This window comes from Paramormyrops kingsleyae, chromosome 19 (assembly GCF_048594095.1).
Source record: "Paramormyrops kingsleyae isolate MSU_618 chromosome 19, PKINGS_0.4, whole genome shotgun sequence".
NCBI lineage: Eukaryota > Metazoa > Chordata > Actinopteri > Osteoglossiformes > Mormyridae > Paramormyrops > Paramormyrops kingsleyae.
In genome coordinates, this window is record NC_132815.1 from 3,180,126 (window position 1) to 3,204,751 (window position 24,626).

The following is a 24,626-nucleotide window of genomic DNA, read 5'->3' on the forward strand; positions in this document are numbered from 1 at the left end:
AGGCACCGCCCACAGCCGGAGCGCCGTGCCACGCCGCGAGCGTCCGCACATGGGCTGGGCCAGGCTCGGGGGGCTCTGCGCCCCAGCTGGGCTGCGCTGAGCGTCCCCGGGTGAGTCAGAGCCAGTCGGCCGCAGCCAGCGATGATTTAGGCGTCGAGTCCCACAGGGCCAATATCACGTTCCTCGCCAGGACACACAAATTACTCCTACTACTACTAGCAAATACCTTTGATTCGCGGAACACTGCGGTACAGTGAAGCTTTACACATTCCCATGCAAACACACACATACACACACATGCATAGTGCAGATACACACACATGCACATACAAAAACATACATGCACAGCACAGACACACATGCACATACAGAAGCACACACACACACACAAACACACACAATCACTTAATTCATTTCCCCCCCCAACCCCCACATGCTGCCCTGCCTTCCTCCCATTGGAGCAACATACTGACCCCCAGAGGCACACGTTCCTTCCACCCCCCCCCCCCCCCTCACTGTTTCCACACGTTGGGCTGCTGTCACACACGGCACCCCATGCCAGGGTCCCCCCATGCAGCACAGAACCACACCTCACAGCATTGGCCCAGTATGCCAGTTACCCCAGAACACCGGATACCCTGACGTGCCAGTTACCCTGACATGCCAGTTACCACAGCACGCTGGTTACCCCAGAACACCGGATACCCCGACGTGCCAGTTACCCCGACATGCCAGTTACCCCAGAACACTGGATACCCTGACGTGCCAGTTACCCTGACATGCCAGTTACACCAAACACACCAGTTACCCTGACATGTCAGTTACCCCAAAACACACCAGTTACCCTGACATGCCAGTTACCCCAAACACACCAGTTGCCCCTGACATGTCAGATACCCCAGCATGCTTCTTGCTCCCTGAATGCAGTTCAGTCCCGTCCGAGAAATTAATTGGGTCTGCAGATGAAAGAACATTTTCTAGCTAAGTGCTGGGGGGGGGGGGGCTGGTTGTACACGGGCACATTACATCAAAGGCTGTGCAATTAGCATCCGCAGCCCTCCCCAGCGAAGAGGATCCGTGGCCCGTAAGGAGTGCGTTGTGCCGGCTGCTCTTAGATGCTCCAGTCTCCAGACACACCCCCCCCGCCCCCAGGAGGCTTCCCCAGGGAATGGGAAGCCACTGTGTTACTCTACTCTGCGTGTGCTCACTGAAGAGATGAATGTGCAAAAAAGGCATTTTCTTTGCAAGATATTTTCGCACTTCTTTACTTGTTTAACAGCATTAAAAGTGATGCTCGCCACCAGAGCTCAGGCCAGAACTCTTGTGTCCCCCCACTTTTGTTGAATAAAACTCAGTATTTCTGAGCACTGGGGAGACACTGACCCTGTGTGCGGCTTTGACTCCATACTCCCATAAAGGAGGAAGGGTGCCTCTGCTAGCAGGAAACTTGGCACTTTTTAGAATGAACTTGCGTGACATGTGCAATGAGCTGAGGAGCTCCGTTTGGCAGACGGATGCATAAGCATGTTAAAACAAAGGCTGTTTTTTTTGTGTACCTGTGTCTGTATTCAACCTCAAGCCGACCTACCATGTGGCAGATGTGTTTATTTACTTTTTTACAGGATCTCTGCTCTGTTTAGTGCATTGTTGTTATCCTCATCAGATGTGCCAAAGATCTTATCTAAAACTAAGTTATAGTTTTACAGTTCAGGTTATCACACGCACGGGCATCAAGCGTGGCAAATTAATCCCTTTCTGCAGGCTTTAAAAACACACAATATGAGATCTTCCGGGAATGTGCTGGGCCCCTGCATGGCTGTGTTTCCCAGGGCAGCAGGGGTCCACCAGGCTGGAGACACGTCGCTGATCCTCTCTAAGGGTTGCTAACCCCAAATGGATTCCACAAAACATACAGCCACGGCTAAAAGTTTTGAGAATGACACAAATATTAATTTTCACAAAGTCTGCTGCCTCAGTTTTTATGACGGCAATTTGCATATATTCCAGAATGTTGTGAAGAGTGGTCACGTGTATTGCAATTAATTGCAAGGGCCCTGTTGCCCAAAAAAACCCATTTCCACTGCATTTCAGCCCTGCCACAAAAGGACCCGCTGACATCATTTCAGTGATTCTCTCATTAACACAGGTGACAGTGTTGATGAGGACAAGGCTGGAGATCACACTGTCATGCTGATTGAGTTAGAATAGCAGACTGGATGCTTTAACAGGAGGGTGGCGCTTGAAATCATTGTACTTCCTCTGTTAACCATGGTTACCTGCACAGAAACATGTGCATCATTGCTTTGCACAAAAAGGGCTTCACAGGCAAGGATATTGCTGCTAGTAAGATTGTACCTAAATCAACGATTTATCGGATCATCGAGAACTTCAAGGAGAGAGGTTCAGTTGTTGTGAAGAAGTCTTCAGGGCGGCCAAGAAAGTCCAAGCGCCAATCTCCTAAAGTTGATTCAGCTGTGGGATCGGGGCACCACCAGTGCAGAGCTCGCTCAGGAATGGCAGCAGGCAGGTGTGAGTGCATCTGCATGCACAGTGAGGCGAAGACTTTTGGAGGATGGCCTGGTGTCAAGAAGGGCAGCAAAGAAGCCACTGCTCTCCAAGAAAAACATCAAGGACAGACTTATATTTTTCAATAGATACAGGTATTGGACTGCTGAGGACTGGGGTAAACTCATTTTCTCTGAATCCCCTTTCCGATTGCTTGGGGCATCTGGAAAAAAGATTGTCCGGAGAAGAAAAGGTGAGAGCTACAATCAGTCCTGTGTCATGCCAACAGTAAAGCATCCTGAGACCATTCATGTGTGGGGCTGCTTCTCAGCCAAGGGAGTGGGCTCACTCACAGTTTTGCCTAAGAACACAGTCATGAATAAAGAGAGATACCAAAACATCCTCCAAGAGCAACTTCTCCCAACCATCCAAGAACAGTGATGATGAACAATGCCTTTCCCAGCATGATGGAGCACCGTGCCACAAGGCAAAGTGATAACTAAGTGGCTCGGGGAACAAAACATCGACAATTTTGGGTCCATGGCCCGGAAACTCCCCAATCCTGTTGAGAACTTGTGGTCAATCCGCAAGAAGCGGGTGGACAAACAGAGATCCAAAAATTCTGAATAAACTCCAAACATTGATTATGCAAGAAAGGGCTGCCATTAGTCTGGATCTGGCCCAGAAGCTGATTGACAGCATGCCAGGGCAAATTACAGAGGTCTTGAAAAAAAAGGGCCAACACTGCAAATATTACTGTAATAAAAATTTGACACTTATGAAATGCTCATAATTATACTTCAGAACACCATAGAAACATCTGACAAAAACATCTACAAACAGTGAAGCAGCACTTTGTGAAAACCAATAGTTGTGTCATTCTCAAAAGCTTTGGCCACGGCTGTACCGCTGCGGAAGCGAGCCTAAATAATAAACAAGCAAAACAAACAAACAAAACAAAACAAACAAGCAAGCAAATGAAAGTTCCTTCACTAAACATTAAATCGCACATGGCCCCAAAGACCTGCACCGTGTAACATACCTCCTAGCACAGACCTGCTGGGTTTCCTCTCGAAACAAAGACAGAGCCCAGGAACTAAAGGGACACCAGCAAAGGGGAACAGGTGGAACGAATCAACACGAACAATCATGGCCAACTGACACCCCCTCCTTTATTATCCCACAGCGCACCTCTCTGAAGTTTAAAGTCCTCCGACAGTATCAGGACAACAACAATAGTGTAGCTATTAGCCTGCAGCGCCCATGATGCTCACCGATGACAGGGACAAAGAAAACAAAATAAGATAAATAACTGAATAGATAAAACGGCATAAGGAGCCTTTGTTCCGGCCGGGAGCGATTCCGTCAGCCGTGTGCACAAGTGCCAGCTGATCTGCTCCTTTGTCTTCTTTTACAGCTGGCTGTGGAAAGGCGCACTCACATCTACCCACAGCTGATGATGCGACAAACCGCCCAGAAATCGGCCCAGCCAATCACGTTGCCTGCTCCTTATACTGACTTCATTTTCACAGTCAGACAGTTTTACTGCGCGTTCTGCCAGATCGAGATTTATAGCCTTCCAGCCAAACCGTCCCCAATATCAGGGAGTGATAATCATCATTAAATGAATAATTTACCCATCTGGAAGTAATTGATGCTGGCCTGCGAACTGGAAGTTTATTGTTCAATTCTGTGAAATGCGTGCGGTGATGCTGGCCTACAAGCGCTGATGGGTCTGATAGAGCAGCCCCGCATGTTTCTGCGAACGCGCAGTAATTATATACGCGAGGTGAGCATGCCCTTCAGACCCCAGCACATGGGCGGCCCCGGGGAGCGCCTAAGGTGCCGATGTTCTCTGATCCTCCGCGGGTTCATTTCACAGACTGGTACTCAAGCCCTTCAGAAATCGATAACTGCGCGGAAAGTGGCGTCCGGCCTCGGAGAGAACTCTCGACCACGTGCCGTCATAAATCTTGTGTCATCTGTGTGCCGCTGCTACACTTTCCCAGCCCCGGGAGGATGAGCTCAGTGTTTGCTTGCCATCCCACAATGCACAGCGGAAAAGGCAAGGTGGGGCCACCAATGCCTCCCAGTCCCTCAGGCTGCCGGGGGCTCGACACAATGGAGACTCTGCATCTCGACACCTGATGTCATGCCCCTGGCGCCCACGTCATCGCGGGTGGCACGTGCCGGGCGCCTGCAGCCCAGTGTTCGGCTCGCCCCTGCTGCTGGGCTACGCCTCTGTTCCCGTCCATGCGGTGCTACTGACACACAACCGCCAACCACCCGCACATGCCACGGGAGCGGCCACCGCGGGCACGTTCATGCCAAAGACACGCCCATTCGCTGGGAACCGCGCCACCCTGCTGAGACAGCCAGGGCACTCCTGTTTCCATGGTAACACGTACCGGGGCGATTCCGGGCAGGGGGGCTCGCCGGTCAGGCCGCTTTGCCCTTGGCCTGTTCGGAGGCCGGGTGAGTATCACGGCGCCCTACTGACCAGACACTAAGCTGTCAGCGAGCTGCTCTGCGCTACAACAACTGCCAGGCACTTTCAATTTCCACGAAAAATTATGAAATGACCCAGGATGCTGTGAAACATGCACTCGATTCCTTTTTAAAATGCAGAACAGGGAAAAGGGCTCCCCTCCCTGACATAAACCACCCTTATTAAACAGCCAGATGATTTTCCATTGTCACCGACAGCCAGCGTGCTATGGATGCATTAAAACTATTTAAGATGGTGTCATACCATTTTGTGCATAAATTAGTCACGAAAAAATGATGAAGCTCATCTGCTGAACTCCTTTATATGTGGAAAATCTGAATCACACTGTAACATTTTATTAGCTTGACAAAATGAAGTGGAAACGTGGGCTGTCAGTGAGTCTCAGTATTTCCATTAAGGAAAATCGTCAGCGGCGTCGCTAACTTCAGAGCGGCGGGCTGGGAAGCTGCGAGCCAAACATGACAGACAGGCGCCTCGTCTCCATTCACGTTCGCCAGGGAGCTTGTCGTCGCATAAGCTCACTGCATCCTTGCCGTGCAGCGCATGACACGTTCAGCAGGCGGTGCATGGGCAACAACCCCCCCCTCCCTCCCCCCCTGGCTATGGCCAGAGTGAGGTCACAACCTTTCGGTGTGAAGGCAGCATGCGGAGGAGAAAGGGCATGCGAGGGAAAGAGAGAGAGAGACGGACAAAGAGAGAGAGGGAGGGAGGGAGGGGGGTGGAGAGCGAAGGCGGGGGGACAGAGAGAGAGGGAGAGGAGGAGAAGAGAGAGATAGAGAGAGAGAGCACAGAGCTCTGCATCGATGAGACGGGGCCTGCAGCTTTCAGAGAACTGCAACGTGTTGCATCATCCATCCAACCGAAGAGGACAGACGGGGGGGGGTGGGGGCTGAAAACTGTGCTGGGAGACACAGGAGCTGCGGGAGACTCAATGCTTGGAGACCTGCCTCCACACGTGCCCCCCCCCCCCCCCCATGCCTGGCCCCGTGATCCCGCCATGCCCCTGCTCCTTGCTTGGGGCACCCCCCCCAATCCCAGGCTCTTTTTCACAGCCAGGTGCCGTGTCTGTGGGCGGTTGGCCAGTCAGCCTCTTGCCGTGACTAAAAATACCCAGCAAGCGTCTCGCGGCGTGAGTGTGAGCACCAGGGCCCAGTCAGGATAAGAACGGCCCTCGCCGGACACGTGAGGCACACGCCGGAGAGCGGCAGGCTGATGGGCGCCTCCTGCTGGCTCAGATAAATATGCACCTACTACATAAACATCCCAGGAGGGCCACGTGTTGAAATACAGCGCAGTATTCACTGCTACTGCAGCTCTGCAATAATGCTTGTTCTTTGCTGATATGCGGTGCATGTAATGCAGGCCACCATCGCCGCATTTCGCTGCATGAGGCTTTACCGACGAAGATTATGGGGTTTGGCCAGCTGACACACAAGCGCACACACACACACACACACACACATGCATGCATGCAGGCACACAAAGGAAAACCTGTCACGTGGTCCTTTTGCCCACCCTGAGACCAACGTGTTCCCAGATACTCTTCATGCGTCATTTGTCGCACACTAGCAAAGACGTGCATTTTCCTCATACTTCCCTACATGCTGGGACATTTACTGGCACTCGCTGGTAAGGAACTCATCCAGGAACTTCAGCATTTCAGCTGTAGCTGGTACGATTAACAGCCACCTCTTACGATGCAGATCCCACTGAGCGGCTTGGCTCAGTCAGCAACGTCCGTATGAAGTGGCCTGGCCTCATTTTCACCAGTATCATTCGTGTATCTAAAGTGTGAGACACATCATCACATCTGTATTTCTTATAAAGGGGGGTGGGGCGGGCAGAGACACCGAAAACCTGCTGCCTGCTCCCAGCGATGGTGGAAACATGTGTCAAACAGGAACTCTGTGTTCAACGGCTTCGCTACCACACGTTTCCTGGAGCGAAGGTCAGCCATTAACCTGAAGGCCTGGGCCTGTACACAGGCTGGCTTGCAATCCATTTTGCCTCTTAAAATGTTAAAGAGAAAAAAAAATAGTTACTTGTCACCTGGTTATGGGCCTGACGTTCCGGAACATTCCGTCGGTCACATATTCAGCCCGTGCACCTCTGGCGTGCCACAAGTTCTGCCTGCCCCGCTCAATCCCACCTTCCTAAACAAATTCCAGACAATCATCATAGTACCCGAGGCTGACTGGGAATTGAAAGGAAGCAGAGATTAGCCCCAGGCGGCAAGTCGCGGCAACGAAGCTGTGGCCTCGGCCGCCCTCCAATCGCATAACACGCCTCTCCCTGCGCGCTTTCACTGCTTCGTGGTGCCAAGTTAGCACAGAGCCTGAGGACCAACTGCTTACCACGCAGCCGCACAGGTTTCTGTGGATGATCAGGGTGCGCGAGGCGTGCTATCGCAGCTCTGCATAATAACGGATAATCGACTCCGAGATGGTCGCTCCCGGCAACCTCACATGGAATTCACTCTGCCATATGCATACGGCAATGAAACATACCGCAGCGGAACAGAGAGGATTCGGCGAAAGCCTTGACAGCCGTCCACCGCAAATATGTATCTACACATGTACAGCACTGTACAAAAGTCTTAGGGAGTCAAAGAAAATGTTAAAATGATTTTCATGTTGGTGTAAAACTATATTATGTATGTCAAAGTGTGTCAGCTTAGCCATTTCAAAACCTAAAGTCACCCCAATATTTGCTGCAACTGTCCAAAACATCCATGCATTTTCTGAGTAAAACATTACCTCACCTTGTTTGGACAATTGATACCTCATTGAGTTAGCAAGTCAGGTGGTTGATTGAGCTGATTGTGAAATTTTACAAATACATGGAATGGATGAGGTGTTCATTCAGCAATGTAGCAAGATATCAATATTTTTTGGAGAACAGAAATAATTCTTCATTTTTATAATCTGCATATGTTCCGATCCTAAAATTTGTTTTCTTCCTGAGCAAATAGACACTTGCTACCCAGAAAGTCTTAAACATTTTCTTTAACTGCCTAAGACTTCCGCACAATACTATATGTAAGCACATATATCTATGTAACACAGAAAATACACAAAACCATTAAAAGTATCAAGGCCAATTTCTGTTTATTTAAGGTATGGCCAAAATTGCTAGAGAACCAGAAAACTGTGTTTATTTTAATTGTGTTTATATAAATGCAAAGGTAAGCCCATCAAACCTCTGGTGCCTCAAAAATACCTGGCTCCGCTAAGGTAACGAGGTAAGGAGGCCTGGGCCCCCACGAAAGGCCCCGGGGCCCAAAGCGGAGCCTGCCGTCCAAGGGTGCAGCTCTCGGAACCAATTGGTGCATCGATACCGATACCAGTACTATTGCACTCATACTAATGACAATGAGTCGGTGCCGATATTCGATACCACGTGAAGATGGATCAGCTATATCGTTAGCATGCGAAATGTCTGCAGTGCGGAAGTACCTCAAAATTAACAAGGTCCCGCGCATAACAAGCTCGTTCACAAAGCAACATGCTGACATCCAGGACAGGCCTTCAGGCGAGGCTGAAATGGCTCCCAGTGATGCTCCGTGTCTGATCCCACCCGAACCTCCACAAATGAGTCAGTGTGCGATTTTTGTTTTTTTTTGTTTTTTTTTTTTTTTAAATAAATCAGCACTGACAATCTGATGAGATGTAAGAGAAAACGTGTGACACAGAACAAAGTGGAGATTGGCGTGTTTATTTACGCTTTATTTGTCAAATGTGCTCGCCGCCGCCGCCGAGATGAGCGTGTGGGCGTGTACGACGCGGAGCACAAACAGCAGCAGTGGGCGAGTCGATGCCGGAAACCAGCGCGCCTCTTTTTCCATGTGCAAGGAGGCGCGCCCACATGCATCAGGGGCCGGGGCCCGCCTGGGACGCACCACTGGGGAGGGGGGCTAAAGCCAGGCTAGGGGGGCTAAAGTCAGGCTAGGGGGGCTAAAGCCAGGCTAGGGGGGCTAAAGCCAGGCTAGGGGAAGACGGGAGGCATGGCCTCAGATGCAGTGTGCAGTGGAGAATGAGTGAGAGTACAAGAGAGAGCGAGGGAAGGAGCGAGAGAGAGACTCCAGCGTCACACTTGGGGAGGGCTGGTATGAAGCCGCTGACTCAGTCCCGGATGGGTTCAGTGAGTTCAGCCAGTAAATAAGTGCCGGCTCGGGGTGCATTCCAAGACTCCACCTCATCCCCCGTATGCCTTTGGGGGGGGAGGGGGGACTGAGGGGACTCCTGGAGTCTGCAGGGCTCAGTGTTTCCATATGTGCTTCCACATGCCAGGAAGCAGCTACCTCTGCACCGGCTGCTCACCGCAGTACCCCCGTTCCCCACTGGGGGGGGGGGGGGGGCTGTTTGGGGCATGCAGGCTGCAGCCATTAATACAGATGGTTCCGGTGCTGGTGCTGACAGTAAAGCTGCAGGTGAGCACGCCTGCTTCACACAGCCCCCCATCCAGGGCAGGATCAGGCCCCGGGGCCACCTGCCCAGGGTTTCCGGAGAGCGGGGGCACGAGGCGCCTCTCTCCATACGCTCACAGGGATCACCGGGGGCTTACTGCTTGGTGTTTGGATTACAGAAGATGAAGAGGAGGAGGGCCAGTTCCAGGCTGCAAGGGCGAGCAGCTCGACAGCGGGGGCTCGGTCATTATGGGAGTCCCCAGGGGGGACACGGTGCTCCAAGGTCAGGCCCTGTAGGCGGGGCTGCTGCTTATCTCAGTCACATGACCGCACGGCCGTCTTTCCCAGCTGCAGATCAGCAGGCTTGAACGAGCCGCATTTCTGCCGTGAACCAGAATCAGCGCCGTGGCCTGGACCTTTCGCGCACTCCGAGAAAGGCGAAATAACGCGCTAATGCAGATCAGCTGCGTCACGCTTTCCAGTGCAATCACAATTACAGCAAGTCCATCGCTGTAAAAGAGAAAAATATGCTGGCAGCAGCAAACTAGGGGTTCTGACCTGGTGTACGTGGGCTCTCCGTGTAAAAGAGGACAGCCTCACCACTCAGCGGAAAACAGCTGTCAAGCCCTGAATGACATTTTCCAGAGGACTGCTTGACAATCATGCCCACACAAAGCAAAAAAAAATGTAAAAAACCAAAAACATTTGCCAGAACAGGAAAATATGGCTGAATGCAAAAACCGCTTCCCTACTGCTGTCTGTAAAAATCAATATACTTCTATATTGCTTCTGCATTACAAGGGGCTCATTATATCATTCAACAACACACACCAAATGGCATTTTGCGGTTTATGAAATGGAACAGAAACCAACACATAAGCCATATACATTTCTAGCCTTCAGACATCTACCTGTTTCTCCCAGAAGCACCCAAATCCTACCTAAGCTTTGAGGACCAACCCTGGGAAATCCAAAAAAAAAAAAAAAAACTAAACTAAACATCACTATCAGAGACTTGCGATTAAAATCACCAGCCGCAACGCTGAAGCAAAGTTACTTGAAAGCCACAGGTCAGAGCTGATGCGAATCTAGGCATTAGCAATGGTAATGAATTCGGGGAGCTATCTAAAGTCGAAAGATTCCTGACATGGCACATAACTGTATCCATGGAGATCCAGCGACCTAAAATCCAAGGCACCAATTCAAAATTGGACAAAAACAACAAAAGGTTTTACTTACATAATAAGGAACCCCCCCCCCCCCCCCAAGGGCAGGCCCCCCTCCAGTAAGCGACAGGAACACATTGGGAAAACAAAACTCTGGATTTCAACACGATTGCAGAGTAAAAAAAAAACGTAAGAGGTCACCAAGACGATGTAAGGAACACTGCGGGCAGTGGTCTGAGCATTCTGGACCCAATTTCCAACTTCAAGAATGCATGGTAGACAATTCCAAAAATATTTTCCATTTTTAGCTTAAAAGTACAACAGGCATTTGCCAACTATATATATTTCAGCTTTTTTGAATTATTAGAGATGTAAAATACACAATAGCAGCTTCTCTGCATATAATTCATAATCTTACTTTCTTCTGTTTTCAGTTCAAAGAATTACTTGCTAGTGTAACAAGAAACATGAATAAACTATCATTAACTACGACTATTTTTATCCATTTATTTGGCAGTCAGGCATATGTGATGAGAATATGCAGGTACTGATAAGGGGTAAAAATAAGGCTATCGCACTCCATTCACAAATCTTCTAGTAGTACTAGTATCACCGGAAGACTATTTCTGAGATGTGAGGTTGTCATAGTGACAAAAGCCCCTCCCACCACAAGGCAGGAACTAGAGCTGAAGCCAACAGAGACTGCTATAATGAAATTTTAGAGACAGGCACTGAGAACACGGGGACCACTGGCAAGCAGCAGGATTTTAATCAGGACTAGCTGATGTCGGCTGTGATTGGTAACCAAGGAAGGCAAACAATGTGATAAAAATATACAATCAAATTCTTATAACGCAATTACCTTACTGAATATACACCAGGTAACAAGCGGGAGGCTTCCTGTGAGTGATACACGAGGTAACAAGCGGGAGGCTTCCTGTGAGCGACACACCAGGTAACAAACGGGAGGCTTCCTGTGAGCGACACACCTGGTAGCAAGTGGGAGGCTTCCTGTGAGTGATACACCAGGTAACAAGCGGGAAGCTTCCTGTGAGCGATACACCGGGTAACAAGTAGGAATCTTCCTGTGAGCGATATACCGTGTAACAAGAGGGGGGCTTCCGGTGAGCGATACACCGAGTAACAAGCGGGAGGCTTCCTGCGAGCGACACACCGGGTAACAAGCGGTAGGCTTCCTGTGAGCAATACACCGGTTAACAAGCTGGAGGCTTCCTGTGAGCGATACACCGGGTAACAATCGGGAGGCTTCCTGTGAGCGATACACCGGGTAACAAGCGGGAGGCTTCCTGTGAGCGATACACCGGGTAACAAGCGGGAGGCTTCCTGTGAGCGATACACCGGGTAACAAGCGGGAGGCTTCCTGTGAGCGATACACCGGGTAACAAGCGGGAGGCTTCCTGTGAGCGATACACCGGGTAACAAGCGGGAGGCTTCCTGTGAGCGATACACCGGGTAACAAGCGGGAGGCTTCCTGTGAGCGATACACCGGGTAACAATTGGGAGGCTTCCTGTGAGCGATACACCGGGTAACAATTGGGAGGCTTCCTGTGAGCGATACACCGGGTAACATGCGGGAGGCTTCCTGTGAGCGATACACCAGGTAACAACAGGAGGCTTCCTTTCAGTGATACTCTGCCGCTGCAAGCCCTCTAGTGATTACTGCTCTCCTGGGGTAATTAACCCTATTTTCACATCAAATACCCTGCTCAGCACTCCTTCACAAAGCCTCTTGTTATAATCTTCTCGTATTAAACACATCCATAAGAGAAAATAAATCTCAAAGTCTTTGACAACCTATGAAAGATACACGACTAGTGAAGGTTCCATTGTTTAATTTTATTTGACTTTCAGTTTGCGCTAGACCAGGGGTGCCCAATTCCAGTCCTGGGGGGCCGGAGCCCTGTGTAGCTTAGCTCTTTCCCTGTTCCACCATAAATGATTCAGCTCAAGAGCTGAGTGGTAATTAGCACAAGGAGTTGAATCAGGTGTGTTAAATGAGGGGAAACCCAAAAATGTGGAGCTTGGCACACCTGCGCTAGACCACCCAAAAATATTTTTTTACATTTCATTCCAGCAAAAAATTGTAGTTAAGGACTTTGATGACTAAAAATAACATTTTAAATAATAATTTAAGCATTTTCTCATAAAAGAAGAAATTTCTCCTTGATTGGTAGTCTCATTACGTGTCTCCATACTGAGCTGGTAGTCAGCAATCATTTCCCTGAGACTACTTTATACTAGGGAACCGAGACAGCTTAACCTGCAGAGGAAGGGTTACGAGGACTGAGCGTCTGAGGTGGAGGTTAAGGTTGCCGCCGTTCTTCCTCGCACTCGGAATGGCAGCCGCTGAAAGCTGCGGGTCCCCAATTTCGCCGTTGTATTCTCAGAAACCCTACATCTCTGCAATCGGTGAGCCTCTGCGATATGCTACCATGATGAGAAATCCGTCTTGGTGTTTAACACCAGCTCACATTCAAACAGCACTCCACTCGTTCCGGCTATAACCTTAGGACATTAACCCTGGCTTGTACTCTGCGGCGGGTGGACAGTAGATGGACTAAATGATCCTTTGGCAAAAGCACCACCAGAAGCAGAATTTCAGCAGATCTTGGAGCTCTAAAAGTCTAACCTCTCCAACATGTTCTTTCAAATACAAAACAGGTCCAATTCACATGGAACACCAAAAAAAATGAAAAGGAGAGCTTTACTAAAGCAACAGGTGTAATAGGTGTAATCTAAAAGCATATAGAAGCAGCCTTTGTCATGATATTATTCAGGCTGTTTGACTGAACACTGTAGCTACTCTGGCACCATGGTAACAGGGACAAGTACACACTGCGAAACTGCACAGCGTGGCTCCTGCTATCGGCAGCCAGCTATACCATCACCCCAGCCATACGCCCTCCATCAGCTCCCAGGGAGCAGAGATGGTCTATGGCCTTCGAAGGAGATCTACGCCTTTCTGATTTCTGCAGGGAGAACTCATGCTTTTCTGTAATGAGCTATGGGACTGAGTGAACATCAGCTGTGAGCCTGGCTTTCAGGATGAGGTTTGGACTCGCAGTGAATACCACTTCAGCACCTCAAATGTGACTTCAGCACCTAAAACATGGCTTCAGTTTCAGCACCTCAAACACCTTCAGTGCCTCATCACAAGTTCAGCGCCTCAAATGCGGCTTCAGCACCGCAAACACAACTTCAGCTTTTCAAATGTGACTTCAGCACCTCAAACACAGCTTCAGCACCTCAAACGCGACTTCAGCACCTCAACCACAGCTTCAGCACCTCAACCACAGCTTCAGCACCTCAACCACAGCTTCAGCACCTCAAACACAGCTTCAGCACCTCAAATGTGACTTCAGCACCTCAACCACAGCTTCAGCACCTCAAACACAGCTTCAGCACCTCAGATGTGACTTCAGCACCTCAGATGTGACTTCAGCACCTCAGATGTGACTTCAGCACCTCAACCACAGCTTCAGCACCTCAAACACAGCTTCAGCACCTCAAACACAGCTTCAGCACCTCAAACACAGCCTCAGCTCCACAAATATGACTTCAGCTCCTCAAACGAGACTTCAGCACCTCAAACACAATTTTAGCTGTTCAAATGTGATTTCAGCACCTCAAACAGGACTTCAGCACTTGAAACAGGACTTAAGCACCTCAAACGCAGCGTCTGCACCTCAAACGTGACTTTGGCTCCTCCAATGTGACTTCAACACCTCAGAAACAGCTTCAGTTCCTCAAATGAGACATCAGCTACTCAAACGAGATTTCAGAGCCTCAAACATGGCTACGCCACTGCACATGCTCTCCACAGGGGCAGCCACCTAGAGTGCAGGTCTCAGGGGTTTAGGTGCATATGGTGTGAAATGTGGCTGCAGCACAACCTGGTCAGACAGTCGAAATTCCCCCAGGAAACCAAACTCTACCAAGAAAGACCATTAGACAAAGCAGTGTGAGCTGTCCAGCTGTGCAGCCACATGGTTTGCACATCCCTCAGCCCTTTCCCACATCCTGAACATCTCTGTACATCCAAACGTTTCAGACGGAAAAAAGACGAGTGACCACAAGAAACCTGAACTACTATAGAAAAATGAGAAGAACAATGTGATCGCTTCTGGAAAACAGATCTAGGCTGGACAAGGATGAGAACATCAGCTTTAGCAATTATATGAGGCAGGAAAGGATGGTCTTGAATGTATAATATACTGTATTTCACGGCCGTTCAGAGGTCATCTGTGTTTCAACATACAGGGTCTATTGGGTTACATCATGTGTAGTGATCATGTCCAACAGACATGTGAGGTCAACGTTACATAATAAAGCAGAAGTAGCCTTGAGCAGCATTTTGGACGCCGTCCACGGGGCAGTTAAACCAGGACTTCCTCATGTTATGAGACTAAGCCAAAGGTGTTCAGCTCCGATCCTGGCAGGACACGCAAGGAACAGGCCTGAAATCTTTTTTTTAAGCCTTACTAAGTGGGAAAAGCACCAATGACATGGAAACTGTGGAAATTATTAGCCTGAATGACCAAATGCTTAGGAAGACTTGCTGAAAACTCCAGCCTGCTGTGCTAGTGGGTAGGGTGGATAACCCTTTAGTGCAGAGAAAGTGTAAAAAGCACACTAGTAGGGGCCTAACTGCACGGGCGCGCTCACTTCCGCTCCGCCGGGCCGCCATAGGCTTCGGGGCCGTCCTGCTGTTCACTGGCGACCGTTAAGGATCTCCCTGCACATCCCGCCTTCCTAGTCCTGCCAGCAAGGTGCTAAAATAAACTTGAACATATATCCAGCCCCAGACCATTTGAGAGATGTCACCTTATACACAGCTAGGCCGGGAGCGTTGGTGCGCAAGCACTATGACACCAGCTCTCTCCACACTCGCTCACACCCTCACAGATACTCTCACACCCTCTCAGGCACTCTCTCTCTCTCTCTCACACACACACGTTTGTATTTATATCTTTGTGGGGACTCCCCATTCACTTCTGTGGGCATAACCCTAATCCCAACAACAGGCACCTTCACAGTGGCAAAACTGTCTTCTGGAAGCAGAAGCTTTAGACATTTTTAGCTTTTTAATTGCAGTCACAGATTTTTATAAAACTGAGTTTCCCCATGTGGGGACCAAGACAATGGTCTTCATAGCGTCAATATAAGAGGTTTTTATCACATTTTCACATTGAGGGTCCCCAGAATGTCATATATACAAAACCCACACACACACAGACAAACACACTCACACACAGATACGCACACAGTGCCCATTCTCTGCCATCTGGCACCACCATCCCCCCATGCCAAGCACATGACTCAACAAACCCCGCCCCCCCTGTCCACACCCCCTGCCACCCAGGAAGCCATAAGTCGGAGGCCCTCCCAGGAGGGAGATGGGGGGCGGGGCCTCACAGATTACGCTAAAAATAAACGTCCGTAAGCGGCGGGTGAATGAAACGGGTCCTCGGCTACTGAGAGGATACGCTTTTGGAGAGGAAGGAGCCTGCAAGCGGCATGGTGTGGGATCAGCGGGGAGAGGGGGGAAAGAGTGGCACTTAATGAAGGCTAGATCAGCCGAGGACGGGGGTACGCCACAGCAGAAGGTGTCAGCGGCCACAGCACGGGCCACACAGCCGCCCTGGCAGTGCCCACTGTGCAGGCAACTAAATCCCAGTCAGTGACCGGCAAGGGCTCAGCCTGGTGGGCACACGGCCGCCCTGGCAGTGCCCACTGCGCAGGTACCTAAACCCCAGTCAGTGACAGGCAAGGGCTCAGCCTGGTGGGGCACACGGCCGCCCTGGCAGTGCCCACTGCGCAGGTACCTAAATCCCAGTCAGTGACCGGCAAGGGCTCAGCCTGGTGGGCACACGGCCGCCCTGGCAGTGCCCACTGAGCAGGCAACTAAACCCCAGTCAGTGACCGGCAAGGGCTCAGCCTGGTGGGCACACGGCCGCCCTGGCAGTGCCCACTGCGCAGGTACCTAAACCCCAGTCAGTGACCGGCAAGGGCTCAGCCTGGTGGGCACACGGCCGCCCTGGCAGTGCCCACTGCGCAGGTACCTAAACCCCAGTCAGTGACCGGCAAGGGCTCAGCCTAGTGGGGCACACGGCCGCCCTGGCAGTGCCCACTGCGCAGGTACCTAAACCCCAGTCAGTGACCGGCAAGGGCTCAGCCTGGTGGGGCACACGGCCGCCCTGGCAGTGCCCACTGCGCAGGTACCTAAACCCCAGTCAGTTACCGGCAAGGGCTCAGCCTGGTGGGGCACACGGCCGCCCTGGCAGTGCCCACTGCGCAGGTACCTAAACCCCAGTCAGTTACCGGCAAGGGCTCAGCCTGGTGGGGCACACGGCCGCCCTGGCAGTGCCCACTGCGCAGGTACCTAAACCCCAGCCAGTGACCGGCAAGGGCTCAGCCTGGTGGGGCACACGGCCGTCCTGGCAGTGCCCACTGCGCAGGTACCTAAACCCCAATCAGTGACCGTCAAGGGCTCAGCCTGGTGGGCACACGGCCGCCCTGGCAGTGCCCACTGCGCAGGTACCTAAACCCCAGTCAGTGACCGGCAAGGGCTCAGCCTGGTGGGGCACACGGCCGCCCTGGCAGTGCCCACTGCGCAGGTACCTAAACCCCAGTCAGTGACCGGCAAGGGCTCAGCCTGGTGGGCACACGGCCGCCCTGGCAGTGCCCACTGCGCAGGTACCTAAATCCCAGTCAGTGACCGGCAAGGGCTCAGCCTGGTGGGGCACACGGCCGCCCTGGCAGTGCCCACTGCGCAGGTACCTAAACCCCAGTCAGTGACCGGCAAGGGCTCAGCCTGGTGGGCACACGGCCGCCCTGGCAGCGCTCGGCGTACTGTAAGGTGGTGGCTTGGCCAAGGCCCCCTTTAAAACACTCCTTAGCCGTTCGCCATATGTGTGGTTCCACAGAGGTCTGCATGGGTGTCCCAGTCTGCCATCTGCTCCCTATCTGGTCTCGTAAGTACGGCGGGACCTCGGCCCCTAGTGCCGGGGTGGTGGCTACACGCAAGCACCCGCTAACCCCGGCCGGCAGGTCAGCCCTTAATGGCCGACTGATGGCCCCACCCCCAGTCCCACTGCTGCTCCATCACAAGCTGCCATGGACTGCCAGGTAATAACCTCGGAGGGAGGCTTCAGCGTCAAGCAGGCCCAGACCCTCTGACTGTAACCATAGAAGAATGTAGCAGAGAATTTGTTATGGGGGGGGAACTTGGGAGACTGGAGGCAGAGGGTGGAGACAGACCCTCCTCACAATGTCTTACTGGATCACGGAAGGCTGGCATGCAACTCCCCGAACTGGCCACCCCTCTGCTTGGTACATTACGCCTTTCCACATAGTGGGCTTTCAAATTGGCCACCCCTCTGCTTGGTGCATCACGATTTTCCACACAATGGGCTCTCAAACGGGCCACCCCTTTGTTTGGTACGCCCCACTTTTCCACACAATGGGCTCTCAAACGGGCCACCCCTTTGTTTGGTACGCCCCACTTTTCCACATAGTGGGCTCTCAAATGGGCCACCCCTTTGCTTCGTATGCCCCGCTTTTGCACTTAATGGGCTCTCAAACGGGCCACCCCTTTGTTTGGTATGCCCCGCTTTTCCACATAGTGGGCTTTCAAACGGGCCACCCCTTTGTTTGGTACGCCCCGCTTTTCCACATAGTGGGCTTTCAAACGGGCCACCCCTTTGTTTGGTACGCCCCGCTTTTTCACATAGTGGGCTCTCAAACGGGCCACCCCTTTGCTTGGTACGCCCCGCTTTTTCACATAGTGGGCTTTCAAACGGGCCACCCCTTTGCTTGGTACGCCCCGCTTTTGCACATAATGGGCTCTCAAACGGGCCACCCCTTTGCTTGGTATGCCCCGCATTTTCACATAGTGGGCTTTCAAACGGGCCACCCCTTTGCTTGGTGGGCTTTTCCAAGGCCTCCCTTTGGCTTGGTACACGTAGCTTTTCCAGGACCACTGCTCTGTTTGGTACATTCTGTTTTTCCGGGGCCACCCCTATGTTTGGTACATCCCACTTTTCCGGGGCCACCCGTCTGTTTGGTACATCCCACTTTTCCACGCTCCAGACTTGTGGGTTTCTCTCACCGTGAATTGAACCCTAAACGATTTGATGCCACACGCTCAAAATAGCAGGACGACACTTCAAACTTCAAGACACTTTGAAAGCAGGACGCAGATGCACTTAAAATAATACCTCAATTCCTGTGTCGAAGGCTCGGTGCTTTAAACATTAGGCTTTCTATAAAACCAGAACAGAACACAGTATCTTACGGCAGGTAGCATGAATGCAGATAAACATGAAGAACATGAACGGGGCACCATAACGGCAAACGAGCTATGCCGGTTCGCCTGGAAGGTGCCCAGGAGAGAGCAGAAGCAGCGCTTTCGTCTGGCACCTCCTCAGCTCGCCTGCTGACTGCGACTTCCTGAGCTGCAAACAAACACAATAAAAATCCCACTAACGTCGCTTGAAAGAATCGTTAATTTTATGATTATTTGAAACAGCCTGTGAGGGCCGCACTGCTGATAAGGGGAATGCTGGCTTCGATCTCCTTAAATGCTACAGATTCCTTCATGTTTTTTTGAGAAGTTTGTGTGGAAAATTCTGCTTTCAGACATCATTAAAAGTTGATGACTATAAAAAATGACTGCACCTGGTTCTCTACACATCAGTCAGTGTTTTTAAAGACAGACCGGGGTCGACCAAGATAGACCTACAAAGAAACCCATCTTTGAGGAATTAGCCAAAGGCCCCAACCTGTGCATCTGACTTGTGATTCCCACTGAGGGTGTGATTAAAATAACTTTTAAGTCTCACCCACAAACCAAGAATCCCTGAACACGAGCCGGATCCCATTTCACTCAGGACGTTTTAGTCTCCATGCATTGGAAGCACATCAGTCTCAGGAAAAGTTTACACTCATGTCGTATCAGAAGCTTGTTTCAAAGCTAAGCTTCTCTTTCTCAAAGGTTCAAAACGTAAAAAAAAAAAAACCCTGAACCCTAAATTGTAATATTTTTGTTCAGATCGTGGAATGGCACTCACAGGTGATTGGACGGTCACCCGCACACGCAGTTCTGGTGAACAGCAAGGCTCTGCCAAATAAACAGACACTTTCTCTCCGTCGCACTAACGAGGCCTCAGACATTCCAGATGTTTCTTGGGTAGAGCATCACCCACTGGTGAGAGCGAGTGTGTGCAGCACGGCACCTGGGTGGCCCGTATAATGCCGCCTTTCATCACGTCACCTTGACGCGCGGTACCACTTTCGCTGCGACGCCCACAGCTCTGGGTCACATGCTACGGCGACAAAACAGGGGGGGCGTTCACCCGAGTGACTGATGGCAGGGGGCGAGGGAGTGGGCCCCCACTGTCAGATATGTGGCCTCGTCAGAGGGGTGTCACATGGCACGCCTAGCGGCAAACACAGGACTCATTTCACCCCCTTCATCAGGGCAACGTTACAGAGTTCCTCTGGCCAGGGAGATTACATTCCAAAAGTCATTTATTCCCTCTACCAATGGCATCACAAACCATTCAAAATACATATTTTTACTGCTCCTGCAATGTTCTCTCGGTTGTTTTTATGACTTGTTGCGTTATACATGAAATGTGTCTATGAGTAATTTCTGTCACTTTGTCAGAGACAATAAAGTTTTTTCGAATTTTGAACCTTCACATGTTGCTGTCGATATCTACACCTCACACTGGCTTCAGCATGGCTCGGGCTAAATGCTCATTGTGCTGGGGCCCATTTAGCCATCAGCACCCAGAGAGAATAACACCCAAACAAATTCATGACTACCAAACCATAATGGACTTCAAAACCTAAAAAGTAAAATAATTTTTAAAACAATTCAAAAATAATGATTAAAAAACATGCAAATTTCTTTGAGCACCTTTTCTGTCAGAGTAATGATATCCTCACACTTCCTCCGAGCTCTGATACATTAAGAATTATTTATATAGCAGGATTTAATACATCAATGTCTAACAAGATGTATTTGCATTTGAAAAACAGAATTAATTAATTTTTATATTCAATTTTTAGGCACCTGCAGAGGAAGTCAGAAAAGGAAGCATTATTTCCTCTGGCAGTTTGTTATAAACGGCAAGTTTTCAACTAAAAAATGTTTTGTTTTTGTTTTTTTAATTCTGCGCCTGTGCGTGACGAATATACCGTCCCCCCAACTACAGATCAGAAAAACAACAGAAAGCCGAACTTCATGATGGATTTCATGATTTCAGCAACTGATGAGCAGAGAAATGGCCTCCTTCCCAGAGTCATCCATCTCGAGATGTCAAGAATGCGACTGAAAGCATCAATGCTCTGCTACGGACTGAGACACACGCATACCTTTGTCAAAGCGACACTTCAGCATCCAGTCCTGCCTGGCACGGTGCCCGCGGGTCCCTCCGGTTCCGCCCCGTGTGCCGCTCGCCTACTCGTCTCGCGTATCCGTCTGGCTCCAAAACGTGGGAATTGTAGGCCAGACCAGTTAGAAGACTGACCCCCTTTCTTACCAGCTGTCCCCAGCTGGTTAATGATGTATGGCTCAGATCACCGGCAGCACTGAAGGCTCCACAACTGGGTCAAAAGTAATTAATGGACCGACTGGGCAAAACCTGCAGTTATTTATAACCTGCGGCATATTTTCAGCGGGCGAGCGTGAGGAAGAGCGAGGCGAAAACGGAAACGCTGCCCAGCCCACCGACCAGAGACCCCAAACCCTGACTGCCAGACAGCGTCCACACCGTGTCTGCACTGACAGTCCGCACACAGCTGCCGCCTATTCCAGACAGCATGCGATGGGTCTAAAATCTCTAACTATAAATGATACCACCACCACCCCCACCCCCCCCCACAACTTAGGGATGTTAAAAATACCACACTCGAGGTTTTGTTTTCGTTTATCACTTAAGAAACAGCTCATACGGATGCCACGCCTCTGAATGAAACGTGTAGAAAAACAAAACAAAAAGAAACGTGGGAGTGAAACCCCCAGGTGTCCTGGGGGGGCGATGGACACTCACCGTGCTGTAGGCGGCGAGGGCGTTGGGAGTGTCTGGGTGGCGACAGTGTCACGCGGCTGTGGTGCTCAGAGTGTCGCGCCGGCGGAGTGGAGGCGCACAGGAAGGACCTTTCACAGCATCGACACGCAAGGCGCAGGCAGCCCCCAGCAAAACGCCCCCCCCACTCTCACTGTGGCTTCTCTCCCATGTGCCCCCCCCCCCCAGCTCAGTCCCGCCTACACTCACCTCAAACATCAGCCGCCAAAGTATTTCCAATGAACTTTAAGCGATAAACTTTAAATAATCATTTCAATTACGTTTCAAAACAGAACTTTAGCTCATCATGGTCGAGGCAGATCTGCCCTTTCAGAGACAGCTTAACTGCTAAGACAATCCCTAACTGTTCAACCTCCAGAAAAAACACGCAGACATATATTTGATTCAATACCATTCGGTTGTCTCGTCGAGCAGAACCTGTACACTCTGTGTGAGCCACAAATACAGCCAGAAGTGAAATATGATGGCATGAGGACACAAACACACGCCCCCTCCCTCCTTGGCTCTCCCCAATCACCCATCAGGTTTTAAAATGCCAGCTTATTTAAAAGTGCCGAGTAACGTTTACAATCGCAATAGAGAAACGTTGGTGCTCCAAGTCTGCCGGTGTGAAGTACTTTGCTTGGTGGGCTTTTCCACGGCCCATTGCCACAGCGTCACCAGCAGCACACATGTACTGGGCATCGCTGTGTGAAGGCCCCAAAAGGGAAGGAGTGTCCATTCGGGCTCTGTCAATGTTTACTCACTACGTGTAAACCACATGTGGAAAATTGAAGATTGAAAATTGTTCCGGACCTCTGACTTTTGTTCAAAGTCTGAAACAGACCTTTGATCCAAAAAAGTTTGAGATCCCCTGGTCTAACTTAAGGTTAATCGGGGGGGGGGGGGGGGGGGCAGCTCTACCCAGACTCATACTGAACAGCAAACTAGTGCGGTCTGTGTCCCAGTATGATAAATCAGGGCCACAGCACGCTAACCAGGGCCCGAAATGAAATTACATTATCCTAAGTAGCTCGTGATTTACAAAATCAAAAACACACATTTTCACATGATTCATATATTGCCACTGTTATTAGCTGTCCAGTTATTGGTGGGACCCATACTGACTGCATTCCTCCGGGCTAAATACTGACTCAGAGAAGGAACAAACTGCTATCCATACCATCATATCATTCTTTCTTATCTGCAACTTTAGCATCACACTTACACACTGCAGAAAACAACATGCAAGTTACTTCATGCATAAAAGCAGAGATGCGTACAGTCAGTGAACATCTCTGTACTATAGTATGGAAGCATATGCAGCATGCAATTTACTGTATGAAAAATATTACTACTTTACTATTGTCACTATTATGAAGGGCAGGCAGTGAATCCACAACGAAAACTGCTTCATTCATAACTTTACAGTAAAAATTTCAGAGAACATAGCTTGTATAACTGATAATTGCAAATCTCCCTGGGAGCTTGCACTGCTTCAGCTACATGGGTTTACTATGCCGTCGCATTTTTACAACTGACATGTTTCACAGCTGTAACCGCGTCTGACATTTGACATCATGCCAGAAAGAAGAAATGGCGGCTACTTGTGCTGATATATTTTAAATCTGCAGTCTGAGTAAAAATCACGCTTCACCACAAAATCGACTTCCAGTAGTTTTTGTTTCTTGGATATACAATTTATCTCCATTACAGAATTAAAGATGATTTAGAAAAAGTGTTCTACATCTCATTTGGCAAATAACTCCGCTATTTGAAGGAATTATATCAAATAACATCACACAATCGCATCGTTAATTTAAGAACATTTAACGTGCTATTAATGCCCGACTCCGATTTCAAACAAAGCCTCTCTCACACCCCTGCTGTGTTTGCTGGGAAGAGAAGAGTCAAACAGTTCCCATCCAGTCCAGCAACATTGCATCATCGCAGGCGAGCACCAGCCAACGCAGGCCGGTAAACATCCAGTTCTGTAGAATAAATCAACGCCTCTCTTCTGCTTAACAACAAATCGACTTTCCTCAGCTGGCACCGCGACGCCGTTCACCACGGATCCATTAAAGCATCAAAGCGAGAGCGGGACTCGGGAACGGCTCCGGTGGATTCACGGCCGCTCTGTCTGACTGCACGAAGCAGCGCATTAATTTGCTTTAACCTACTTTTTTCGAGATCCGAGATATGCCCGCCATTGTCTGGCGGAAAGGCTGGCGACTGCATGGAAATGGCACGTATTTACGGCCATCTGCACTTATCGTTTCACGCAGTGGAGCCCGAGCACACGTGGAGGGTCGACCCGGCGAATATGACCCGTCATCAAGCTCCTGTTCACACTGCACTATCGGGCGATAAGAACCATTCAAACGAGCAGATAAAAGCCTCCAGCATCAGAGCCTTGCTGGGGACCACAGCCACCAACCGTCCCTTTGTCTTTGGACGAAACGGTCAGCGCCCGGTGCTGCAGCCATACTAGAGAAGGCCGAAGGATTTGCAGCATTTCAAGACATATATCTGATGTTCACGCGGTCAAAAAGTCATCTCATTCTATGATTTATAACTATTTTTTATGGCAAAAATGACTTCAGTCATTCAATATTTGAATGTATTGTGGAATCATGAGACTTTCTTCTACAAAAACTGAATTATCCTGATATTGAAACACTATTCTGGAACAGCAATTAAACATTTCACAAACTAATATCAAAAATTCATGACATCATTTAATATGGAAAGTAGTGAGTGAAAGGATAAAAGAGTTTGATTTAGTTTATCGGTTAAAAATTCAACATTTTATACATACTTATTCTCTCTCTTATATTGTCACACATATGTCTAGCATTGTGCTTCCAACTTGTAGTGGTTTGTCAAGTTGTGCAGATTCTCCGAACACGCCTTTAATAGAGAAAAGGATTACAGTGCAGATCAAC

At 50.0% G+C, this 24,626-nt stretch overlaps 1 protein-coding gene across 2 annotated transcripts in view; it reads right to left on the reverse strand.

Moving 5' to 3' along the window:
• The window catches only part of LOC111843002 (transcription regulator protein BACH2), a 75,847-nt gene that overhangs the window by 41,043 nt on the left and 10,178 nt on the right, over positions 1 to 24,626 (reverse strand). The window contains exon 1 of one of the 2 annotated variants that reach the window (XM_072702872.1): positions 21,667 to 21,791. The exons of the other annotated variant lie outside the window; for it this stretch is intronic. The gene's annotated coding sequence lies outside the window, so the exon portion shown is untranslated. Of the gene's footprint in view, positions 1 to 21,666; positions 21,792 to 24,626 lie in introns of those variants that run through there. 2 annotated transcript variants of the gene reach the window in all.